We start from the raw sequence: 11,306 nt of genomic DNA on the forward strand, positions 1-11,306 counted from the left end.
AAAGAAGGGCAGTCTCCTCCTGTGTGATTTACAGCCTTGGAAAAACTGCCAGAGGGTCAGATGTGAGCCAGTTCTAACTCAACTGCACGTAACAGCAATGACCTAGCAAACAGGGTTCACTGACATAAACTGTGAGCAACCGTAGTTCTTCTGCACAATAAATTCTATTTAACAAACTATTTAACTGGTGGGTATGTGGCTGTAATCCCTGGAAGAATGTTTTTTTCTTTTCACTTTTATGCCTCAAATTTCTTCATCACTCATTCATTGCTCATTGCCATGGAATCAGAACTGACTCATAGCTAAGACTCTAGTGGGTTTTTTTTAGATTAGAAATCAAAACGGAGTACATACTGTCCAGCTTTTCCTTACAGAGCCACTGGTGGATTCAAACCATGTCACTATTGGGTTAGTAGCCCAATTATGCCACTAGAACTCTATTAAAAGTCAGTAAAATAATTGCAGTGACTGCAAAAGCTAATATATTTTGAAGTCCTTGATGGGGAAAACTCAATATTGTGGTTGTTGTTGTTATTAAGTGCTGTCAAGTCTAGTACTACTCATAGCGACCCTATGAACAAAAGATCTTAACCCTGTTCTATCCTGCACCATCCTCACGCTTTCTGACAAACAAGACTCCATTGCAGCAGTCACCATGTCAGTCCACCTCGTTGAGGGTCTTCCTATCCTTCGCTGACTCTCCACCCTTTCCAGTACTAAGTTCTTCTCCAAGGAATAGCCCCTCCTAGCAACATGTCCAATGTTTTACTTTTGGATGGTGGTCTAGAACCCTGAACCTGACATGTCATATGTCACCTTTATTTAAAAAAAAAAAAAAACCAAAAAAGATAAACAAACAAGCAAAAAAACCAAAGCAGAAAACTGAGGTACAGAAAGTATGGTGCATCTCCTTGATTCCAAAAGTAACAAGTTAGGGAATTTGAGACCCATGATTTTTCCATGATATCATGCTGTTATCCCAATGAGAGTAGATTGCAGTGTTGCATTAATTTCGTTTTGTTTTGTTTTCTTCCCAAATAGTGTCTGCAAGTCACATGAACACAGAAACAGAAAGACTGCAATGAGTCCTAAGGGTGCATCAAGGCCAGCTTGGAGGTTCTGTTAATCACCCACACAATTTCATGATTGTTGTAGAAGCCTTGGAGGGGCAACAACACTGGGCATGGTAGAATCTCAGGAGAAGTAGGACAGCTTGGGCTCATTCACCTTGGGTTATTTAGGGTCCAGTTAGGACTATCTCTTTGACTTTCTGGTTAACGGTAGCCCTGTGGACCACCAGAGCTTCCTTTGCAAGGGGATCTGAAGCACTTTTCAGAAGCCGAAAGTGAAGTTGAGCTCTGGTGGCCTACTGGCAAGAACTTTGCTGCAATCCCGAAGGCACACGGTTCGAAGCCAACATTGCTGTTCCATGGGAGGTTCTGACTTGTAATGACCCTCATCATGTTTTCAAGGCTGTAAATCTGAACAGAAGGAGGCTGTCCATCTTTCTCCCACTGAGCCTCTGGTGAATTTGAACTGCTAGAGACGCATGGCCTTTTGGTTAGCAGAACAAGCTATGGACTAGGGCGCTAGAGTCCTTTTCCATAGGATTACAACCCAGGAAAACCTATGAGCAGTTCTGCTCTGTTACTGGGGGTCATTGGGAATGAAAAGACTCAACAGTACAAATGGGGTCTTCATCAAACTAGGTGAATGGTAGCCTCCTGATGTCTCCATAGGCATAGGGCAGTGACTAGAAGTTAGAAGGACAGCTCACTCCTTGGGTTGGTCTATATAGAAGAAATATTCATATATAAATGCATACAGGTAGTCCATCGGGACTCCATTCTAAGGTCTCCAGTATATGTTGTAAGTGGATTCTGATGTTAGCGGAATACTTTTTGTTTTCATTATTGTCCGCTATATAGTTGTGAGTTGTTGGGTGGTGTCCCCCACCCCAGATTAGGAAAGTATGATATGTTTGTGGAGGCTATTTTTGGTTTCTTAAAAAAAGAGAGAGAGGATTGCTTTTATTTCAGTATGCCTCCGCATTTCAGCATTTAGTAGTCCTGAACACAAAGCTGGAAAACATAGCAATTTGCCAGGAGGACAAACCTGCTAATTTCAGGATCTGCTGCGCACACTGCGTTCTTTCTGAATCCCTGCTGAGAATCATGAACCCCAGCACCAAACCGAAGTGTGCACTGGATTCCAGGTTCTTGTTCTGCTCCAGCTGTAAGACTCCAAATCACACCCAATGGATTGCAAGGATGATCAAATGAGAGCCTTGTTTGTTTAAAACGTCTTCCATTTTTAAAAGCAAAAGCAATTACAGGAAAAGAAGATGTTCAGAGACTGTGTGTGCTTATAAGTGTCTTCATGTGGCCTTTCTCCAAATTTAACAACCAAGGACTTTGAGAGCTGGCAGGTCTGGGCAACCCTGGTGACCGTTCTTGCCACCACCACATCACAGCAGAGGGTGGCTGGGCTGAGGACCCTGTGTTCATGTCCTATGGAGAGGAAATCAGTGTGGTCAGAAAACCAAGCGAGGGAGCCCAGAGGCTCTTTCCAACCTTCCCTGATGGCTTCTGGCCAAAGCAAGGAAGTGTTATGGGAAGTGTGGGGTGTGATAGCATAGGAAGGGGCTTTGGGAGAAGGAAAAAACCAGCTGCACTCCTCCATCCGGTAGGGGAAGAGAAGATGTGGGGAGGGTCCTGAATTCCTCACCAGAGGCCAATTTCAAAGGGGAACAGAAGGAGTTACAATCTATGCTTCGGCCAGGGGTGGGAGTGGAGGAGACTGGGGAAGGATGACTTGGGATGGGGGTATCATTTAAGACTTACACACCCCTCCCACTCAGCAGTAGTCCCATAGGCAGTGACCTGAAACCTTCACATCTATTCTAAGAAGCTACCCTGACTCTTGTCATGCCAGTAATACCTAATCATATATCCCTTTAAAACAGTTTTCTCCCTCATCTGTTTCAATGCAGTATACATTTTTTTATCCCCTCTTTTTTCAGTTTCTCCCCAACCCCAATGTCAGTCCCACTTTACAACAGTGGCATTACACAGTATTTGTCCTTTTGTGACTGAGATATTTCAGTCAGCATAACAGTGCAGAGGACTGGGGCATTGTATGACAATGACTTTTTTTTTTTTCACTTTTCAAATAGAAAAGTGAACTGGGGGGAGGGGTGGGCTGGAAGGAAGTGTGCAACAATGAATGAATGGTAATCCAAAGTTTCTTTAAACTTTCATTAAAGTTAATCAAAGGGGATAAAAAAAGGAAGCCACTCAGCTGGAGGGCTGGAGCTGGAGGGCTAGAGCAGGGAGAAGGAGCTGAAGGCAAGGGAAGGGGAAGGGGAGAAGGCAGAGACCCCACCCAGGCCGCATATCAACAGCAAGGTGATCATGTGATGTGTCGTCTAATAGTTAGAGATGAGTTAGAGATGTGCTCCACCACTGAGATTTAAGTATACTTTCTTGATCCCAGGAGTTCAGCTACATGGACAGTGGTTACACTTGACAGGATGATTTGTCAGAGAACAACTTAGGTTATTTGTTAGGGAACGACTGAGGTATTTCAAATGAACAAAAAAACTAGTTTCATTTCTAGGATCTTAAGAGAAGTTGCCCTTGAACAGCAACTTTCTTTCCAGTACTTTTGAGGTCTACAAGACATACCTAGAAAATGGGCTACTGTCGAAAATGAAGACTGCCTGCATTGAATGGGGGAGGGGGAGGGCCTGTGGTTTTTCTTTCTGATTTTTTTTTTTTATTTTGTGTGCGTGTACCGTCAAATCAGATCTGACTGGTACAGGAGGATATTGCGCCTCCTTCTCCGGCAGAGCGTCTGGTGGATTCGAACCGTGTTCCTCTGGGATTGCAGTGCAGCTTCTTGCCACTAGGCCACCAGAGCTCCCCTTTTCTTTCTGATTTAATTTCCGTAACACTCTCCTTCCAGCGGTTGAGGAAGGTTTATCTTTTCTTTAGACATCATTAGGCGCCTGAAGCTCCTGCAGGACAACTTGGACGCTACAGGAATTCTGCCATTTTGCTAGCTCCGATATGGCTCATGGGCCCAGCACTCCATTAGAATTACTAACTCCATTCATATTCATTGTTGTTACAAATCTTATAAAGGGGGGGAGTGCTTCTGGGAATTAGGTCCACATTCTATTTTAAGACTGTGTATTTAAGTTGTTCTTGAAGGCCCAGTTATCATCCCTGTCCATCTTGTAAGTGTCATGTCTTCATCTTCTACAGTCCAGCTACCTGTGCCATCTCCTACTCCTTCCTGGCCTTCTTCAAGTTCTGCCACAGTCCGAATTGAGAGAGATTTTACTCCCGAGCCTGTGGTGGCTGCCTTCTTGTGTCGCTGTTGCTGTGGTTTCTTTTTAAAAATAATTCTTTTTATTTGCTTTCATACAGACATTCATTTACAGTGTGCTTCATTCATCTACATTGGGGTTTTTATATTCACTCATATACACTGTGTTTTATATAATTAAATACCATTGATTTAAGCCTATATTACACTGTCTTCAGTGAGAACACATTGGATCCTTCCCAATCCTTCAGTCGTTTGAATCTACACACTAAATTCTGCTATCTTATTGATCTTCACTCTTCCCCCTCTTCTGCCCTTTCTGCTTATCCCCTTGCCCTCTTGGGCATTTATACATCTTACTACCTAACCTTCTATTTTTATAACAATGGTCTTATGCAGTATTTGTTCTTATGAGACCAATTAATTGACTCAGCGTACTACTATTTAGACTCTCCCATGTTATACAGTATTTTACAAAAACATTATTCCTTAGTGAATGTGTCACAAATTTTCAGTCCATTCATTTGTTAATGGAAATTTGGGCAGTTTCCATATTCTTGCTATTGTGAACAACACTGCTATGAACATAGGTGTGCTTAGACAGTTGTGTTTTGAACAATTATAACATTGAGAATCTATCTGAGAGTGAACATCTGAGTCTGATAAAAAGCAATTGAAAGCTCCTAGATAACAAAAAATGTGGTTTGTGGTAAATTGAACCCATTGTAAGTCAGGGTCTGCCTGTGCACTGTTTTTATCTAGCATCTGATTTTATGTGGGTAACTTTGACAGGAACTGAGTAGAAATTATAGGGTGGAGTTCTAAAATCTCCCAAGACATGGTTTTGTGCCCACTGTACAGAATAACATTCCACTGAAGCCACATACATCCTTTACTCAATTCTTCCACTGAAAAGGGCCTAGAATGCTGTCTCCTGAATGGGAGAGTATCAATTAGCACAAAGGGGTGAGACATCCCTCCTGTCCCACTAGGGGGCAAAGGAAGCCTGACACCTAGACTGCCTCCAATGATTTTGGAGAAGTCTCTGACAGTGACTTGCCACATGCAATACATCTCCTGATTTCCCAACTGCTGGTACTAGGGGTGTTGACTGTGGATCCAAGCAAGATGAAATCATTGATAGCTTCAATCCTTTTCTCCATCTGTCATAATGTGGACTGTTGGTCCTCATGGTGAGGCCCTTTGTTTTCCTGATGCTGAGACAGATATATTGCAGCAGGAGGAGATGGCTCATTTTCTTCCCATGGAGTTGCTGGTAAATTGGAACCACTGAAGATGTATAGCCTTTTGATAAGCAGCTCGCTATGGACTTCTTACTGAAGTTCCTATATTGGAGCTAATTCAAATAGAAAAAAATCAACTCACCCGGAAATATTGCTTTGTGTTAATAAAATAAGGTGAACATAATCCAATCTTCCTAAAACATTTAAAAGGGCACTTATGTAGGAAAAAAAATTTAAGAGATTTTTTCCCCCTCAAGTATTTAATTCCACCTTCCAACTATCTGGAGAAACATTCTGGATGTTATGGCACTAGAGCATACTCTAGTGGTGATGATGCAAATCAAACACTTCCACGCTGCTAACTTGGCCCACTGCTGGGCAGCAGGAGATAAAGATGCCTTATTTGGGCAAAAGGTTGTGTACGCTTGCTTGGGAAATCAGAAAAGAAAATTAATAGAACATTATGTGATAACCCCAAGCCTTATTATTCTATTTTCAGAATAAGACAAATGCTATTTTATTCAACTCTCAGTGTCAAGGGCAAACAAACACGAATGAATAAAGATCTTAAAAAAAAAATCTAAAATAGCTTCTTACACAGCGATGTTTTAGGAAAGCTATCTTTTTTTTTCTTCCTTCTTAAATCTAAGCCACATTCAGACTTTCTCCAGAGAGATTCTGTGGAATGAAGGGCAAGGAAAGAGATAATAGATATAATATGTAAAGCAAACTTCCTTCAGCCTTGACAGTGTTATTACAAACTTGAGTGAGTATCATTATTTCAGACAAAAAAAATCCCAAACCCACAATGGGCCAGAACCAATTTTACATAGAGAAAAAATGTGTAATTTGTGGTAAGCCTCGGTGAAGACTTGTGTTGGGTTTGTTTGATCAGTCTTCGTCTTTCCCCCACCCTGGTCTAGCCAAATACAGTTAATATAAGTAAGAATATCTGTCAAAAAAAAAAAAAGAAAACTTGTCCTCGTTTAAAAATATATCACTTTTAAAGAGGCACACACATTAATTTGGCCAAATAACGACATTGCCATTTTGGTTTTAGCTATGAGTTGCTTCTCAGAGATTACACAAGCGTAGTGGCATAAAACCTATAGATAGTAAAGTATACGATCTCATAATGTCTTAGAGTTTGAAAGGTCTTTGAGATCCTTTGCTCAATTTCTTCTTATCTGAGGTTAAAGGGACCAGAAGATCAAGAGCAACCACTCTGTGCCAGGACCACCTTCATCACCCCTCACAGTAAAAAGCTTGTACGCTAGTGGATAATTAATGGTAAAGACTTGTCTTCTGCCACTATGCTCCACTAGGAACTTGGGTTCATTGCACGGATCAGCGAACCACTCTGGGGAGAAGGTGATGCTCTGAGATGCCTGCTTTTTAAGACATCCAAAGCCTCAGTACAGGGTACGATTAAAAAGTTGTTCGTCTGCACACAGTCTAATTGATTTTTTCTTTTTTTTAAATCAGAAGCTTGTGTCAGAGTTCAACATTTCCAGGACACATTGCAAGAACCATCACTGTGGTAGCTTTGAAGAGCACCTCCATAATCTGAATGAAATCTTGAAAGCTACAACAAAAGAAATTCCTGCTTCTACTATATAAACCTTGGCCAGTTGTCTCTAGTTCTGAGAGGTCAGCTCAGAATGCTGGACTACAGGTTAACATCTGAATAACGTTGTCCATCAGACAGTTAAGAAAGTCGGACCTTCTCTGACATTGCCATTTTCCTTGAAGGCTCAACTTGAAAACATTCTACAGCCCCTTCACAGTCACGGGGTGTGCCAACGTACATAGAGACATTGTTTTTACAGAAAGAAGGAATAGCAGTTGTGGCTTCACTAAAAATCCTCAACAAAGAAGCCAGTTCTATATCGAAGGTAAGGATATTGTCTCATATATTCCAAAGGATGCATCCCTTTTATATTTAAAAGGAGAGCTCTTAACATCATTCTTTCCAACCATTTCAAGTCTTTTTGCCTTCAGTTCATGTTCTGTCTTTAGGGTTTTTTTCAGGTGTGATTTCTTTTTGTGTGTTTGTTTTTTTAAAATCAGCTGTGCTTGAACCTCTACAGAACTTTCAAAATTGTATTTTTCTGGGGATAGACTGAACCTGCAACAGACTGGAGATTTTTCAAAGACGTCTCCTATTATTTACATGGAGGCACAAGGTTTACTTTTGGGCTAGGACAAATCTATACTCTCTCCCACCCTCTAGGCTGCTCCCTCTTCCTGGCCTACAAAACCCTGGAATGTTTCCCTCCAGGGACTCTAGACCTGTCCCTGTAGAGACTCCCCTTCTTCTTCCCAGAAGGGTGGGAGATCAGGTAGCTAGGGTGTTCCATTGACCCCTTCTCTGTTTCCAAACCTGTACCCCATTCCCAGATGAAAAACGCACTCTAAAGCAGGAGCTTAAAAATTAAAGTAACACCAACTAGAGAAAGAAAGAAAAAATCCAACAACACACACTCGTCAAAAACGAAAAACTTTTTTTTAAAGCCAGAAGCTTTGTGTTCTATTGTGTTTAGACTTAAAATATGGAACTATTTAGAAAGAATTAAAGAGATTATGTTTATTTGATTTCAAGTTATCTCAGCAAGAAACATATTTTTCATAACACTTTGGAAGAACAGCAGGTCAAATGACACATTTGTGAGTGACTGTTTGAAATATTTCAGCCACACCACAGGGTCCACCTGACCTGAGCACCACAGATTGAGGGAACAAAGGCTTATGTTTTAAATGTTCCTTTAAGAGCCTTTCCTGGGGGGCAAACAGGGGCACAGGAAGCTGTCGTGGCCTTGCTTTTTATTTTTATCCTATGACATTAATCAGTTTAATTATATTTCAAACCCATGACTTAGGGTTGGAATTAATTTTCTCAAATGCAAACATTATATTGCAGAATTCTGTAACTTTGCAAGTGTAGATTGTTTCAAATTTAAACTACACCTTTTCAACTCCACATTCCCCAGTGTGTAGTACCAATCCGTTTATCTTTTCAAGTGAGTTTAGTTGTTTGGTTTTTTTAAAAAAAATATAGTCAATAGCAAAGGTCATCATCTAGTCCTAAGGCTAAAATAGAAAGCAGATTTGTCAAAGGCTCTGTGATTCACTTTATTACTTACACGAGAATCATATATTTGGATAAGTTTAGATCATGCATTCTTATCAAGGACACAGTTTATTCACATTACAATTATCTGAAGAGCCTAACTGAGGGAACTTCACTGAATGTTATTCAGAGTAATTAATCCAAACAGAGGAACACAGCCCTTGTGTAGCTTGTAACTCAATATAAGGACTTGTGAGTCAAATGCAGAGTCCTTTAGAACGACCAACCTTTGTTTGTGGCCTTATTAAAGAAACTCTCCTTTTCCATTTAAAGGGATAGGTGACCAAGACTTAATTAAAGCGCCCGAACCAAAAATGAAACCGTTCTGTCCTCGCTGCTTCACCTGATACTTCCAAACCCGATTTCCTCCGAGCACTACTTTCTTCACCTCCTTTGCCCTAGGCTTTCATCAGCCAGGGAGAGAAAAATGAATTTCACTTCCCAAATGCTGGAACTGCTGGTGCAGAACGTAACTAAATATCAGCAGCTGTGCCGAGGCACCTGCGGCCATATAAGGAATCCTTACAAAAGACTTTGTTATGAACAGGATCCCCGTTTTCCACTCATCTCGCTTTTGTCATGTGTTTTTTCAAAGGGCAAAGAGAAATGCAGCCATGCTCTTAAAAAACAGTAGCAATAACAACAAAGTATGAGTTGCAGAGGATTTAAACAGCCAAACGAGACCTACTGCCACTGAGTTGATTCTCATGCTCTCGTGTGTGTGTGTGTGTGTGTGTGTGTGTGTGTGTGTGTGTAAATCTTTGTTCAGCTTTTTATAACAGGGGATTCATACAATATTTGTCCATTCGTGACTGACTTACTTCACTCGATATAATTTCCTCGATTCAATTACATAGTGTTTTGAGAATTCTTCATGTTGTCTCTATTCTGACTCATGCTTCACCTCTGCTGGGCTTCTAAGGATTTACATACAGGAGGAGACTGCGCATCTTTTTCCCAAGGAACAACCGAAGCATTTGAATCATTTACCTTTCCCTTATTGCAGTTCGAAAGGCACAATATACCAGTCAGTGCTCCTTGATCAAACAAGAAAATGTTCCTAAACAAAATGGGGCAGAAGCAAAGTTGTTTTTGCTCAAGACAAACACTTCTCAAACTCAAATGCACTGTGTGTGCATCAACTGGGAATCTGAAAATAAAGATTCTGATTCAGTAGGTGCGGAGTGGGATTCTGATTCTAACAAATTCTCAGGGTATATGGATGCAAGTCTGTGAACCACATTTTCAAGAAGGGGCTTGACCAATCCTTTGCCTCACAAGTGATTTGCCTTCACACCATCTTAGTATTACTACTTAAACTAAAGCTGAACAAAAGATTTAAAAGGGCAGCTTGGGAAGACAAAACAAAGTATTATGAGGAAATGTGCAAAGAGTTGGAGTTAAAAAATGAAAAGGGACAATCTCATTTGCATGCCTTAAGTTGAATGAACTGAAGAACAAATTCAAGCCTCAAGTTACAGGACTTAAGGATGCTATGGGCAGAATATTGAATGATCCAGGAAGCATCAAAAGAAGATAGAAGGATTACAGAGTCTCTGTACCAAAAAGAGTTGGCTGACACAGAAGAATTTCATGAAACAACAAATGATCAAGAAACAATGGTCATGAAGGAGGGAGTTTAAGCTGTTCTGAAGGAATTGGCAATAAATAAGGCCCCCAGGAATGATGGAATACCAACTGCTATATTTCAACAAAAAGATGCTCCCCTGGATGTGCTCACCAGATTGTGCCAAGAAAATCTGGAGAACAGCTACCTGACCAACTGACTGGAAGAGATCCATACTTATTCCCATTCCAAAAATATGGTGATCTGACAAAGTACAGAAATAACTGAAATATATTATTACTATCACATGCAAGTAAAATCCTGCTGCAGATTATGCCAAAATGAATGGAACAGTACATCAACAGAGAACTACCAGAAATACAAGCTGAGTTTAGAAGGGGCTGTGGCTCTAGGGACATTATTGCCAATATCAGATGGATCTTGGCTGAAAGTAGACCATACTAAAAGAAAGTCTATCTGTGTTTCATTGACTATGCAAAGGCATTTGACTGTGTGGAACCCCACAAATTTTGACTAATCTTGAGAAGAATGAGAATCCCAGAACACTTGATTATAAAACCTATACTTGGACTAGGAAGCAGTTGTCAGAACAGAGCAAGGAAACACTGCATGGTTCAAAATTAGGAAAGGAGTGCATCATGGACGCATCCTATCTCTATATCTTTTCAATCAATATGTGGAACAGATCATTTGGGAGGCTTTAAGAGGAAGAATGTGGCACTAATTGGAGAAAGACTCAACAACCTGCTTTATGCGGATGGCATGAGTCTGCTTTCTGTAACTGAGGTATTTGCTGCAGAAGGTCAAGGACTGTAGTCTTCAATATAGAATATGATATATATATATATTTAAAGGATTTTTCACCACTGGGGCCAATTGGCACCACCAGGGTAGATGGAGAGGAGATCGAGGTTGTTAACAATTTCAGCTTGCACCTACAACCAGTAGAGAATAAACAGATGAATGGGATCGTCTTCCTTTTTTTTTTTTATTGTGTGATTTAATTCTTCAG

The 11,306-nt window shown here is 40.7% G+C and overlaps 1 pseudogene; it reads right to left on the reverse strand.

The window, feature by feature from the left end:
* Nucleotides 1–3,939: 3,939 nt before the first annotated feature.
* On the reverse strand, nt 3,940–8,757 carry LOC102858797 (annotated as a pseudogene).
* Between the last annotated feature and the right edge of the window lie 2,549 nt (nt 8,758–11,306).

Source organism: Elephantulus edwardii, unplaced genomic scaffold (assembly GCF_000299155.1).
Source record: "Elephantulus edwardii isolate Elephantulus edwardi_28Jun2011 unplaced genomic scaffold, EleEdw1.0 scaffold00140, whole genome shotgun sequence".
NCBI lineage: Eukaryota > Metazoa > Chordata > Mammalia > Macroscelidea > Macroscelididae > Elephantulus > Elephantulus edwardii.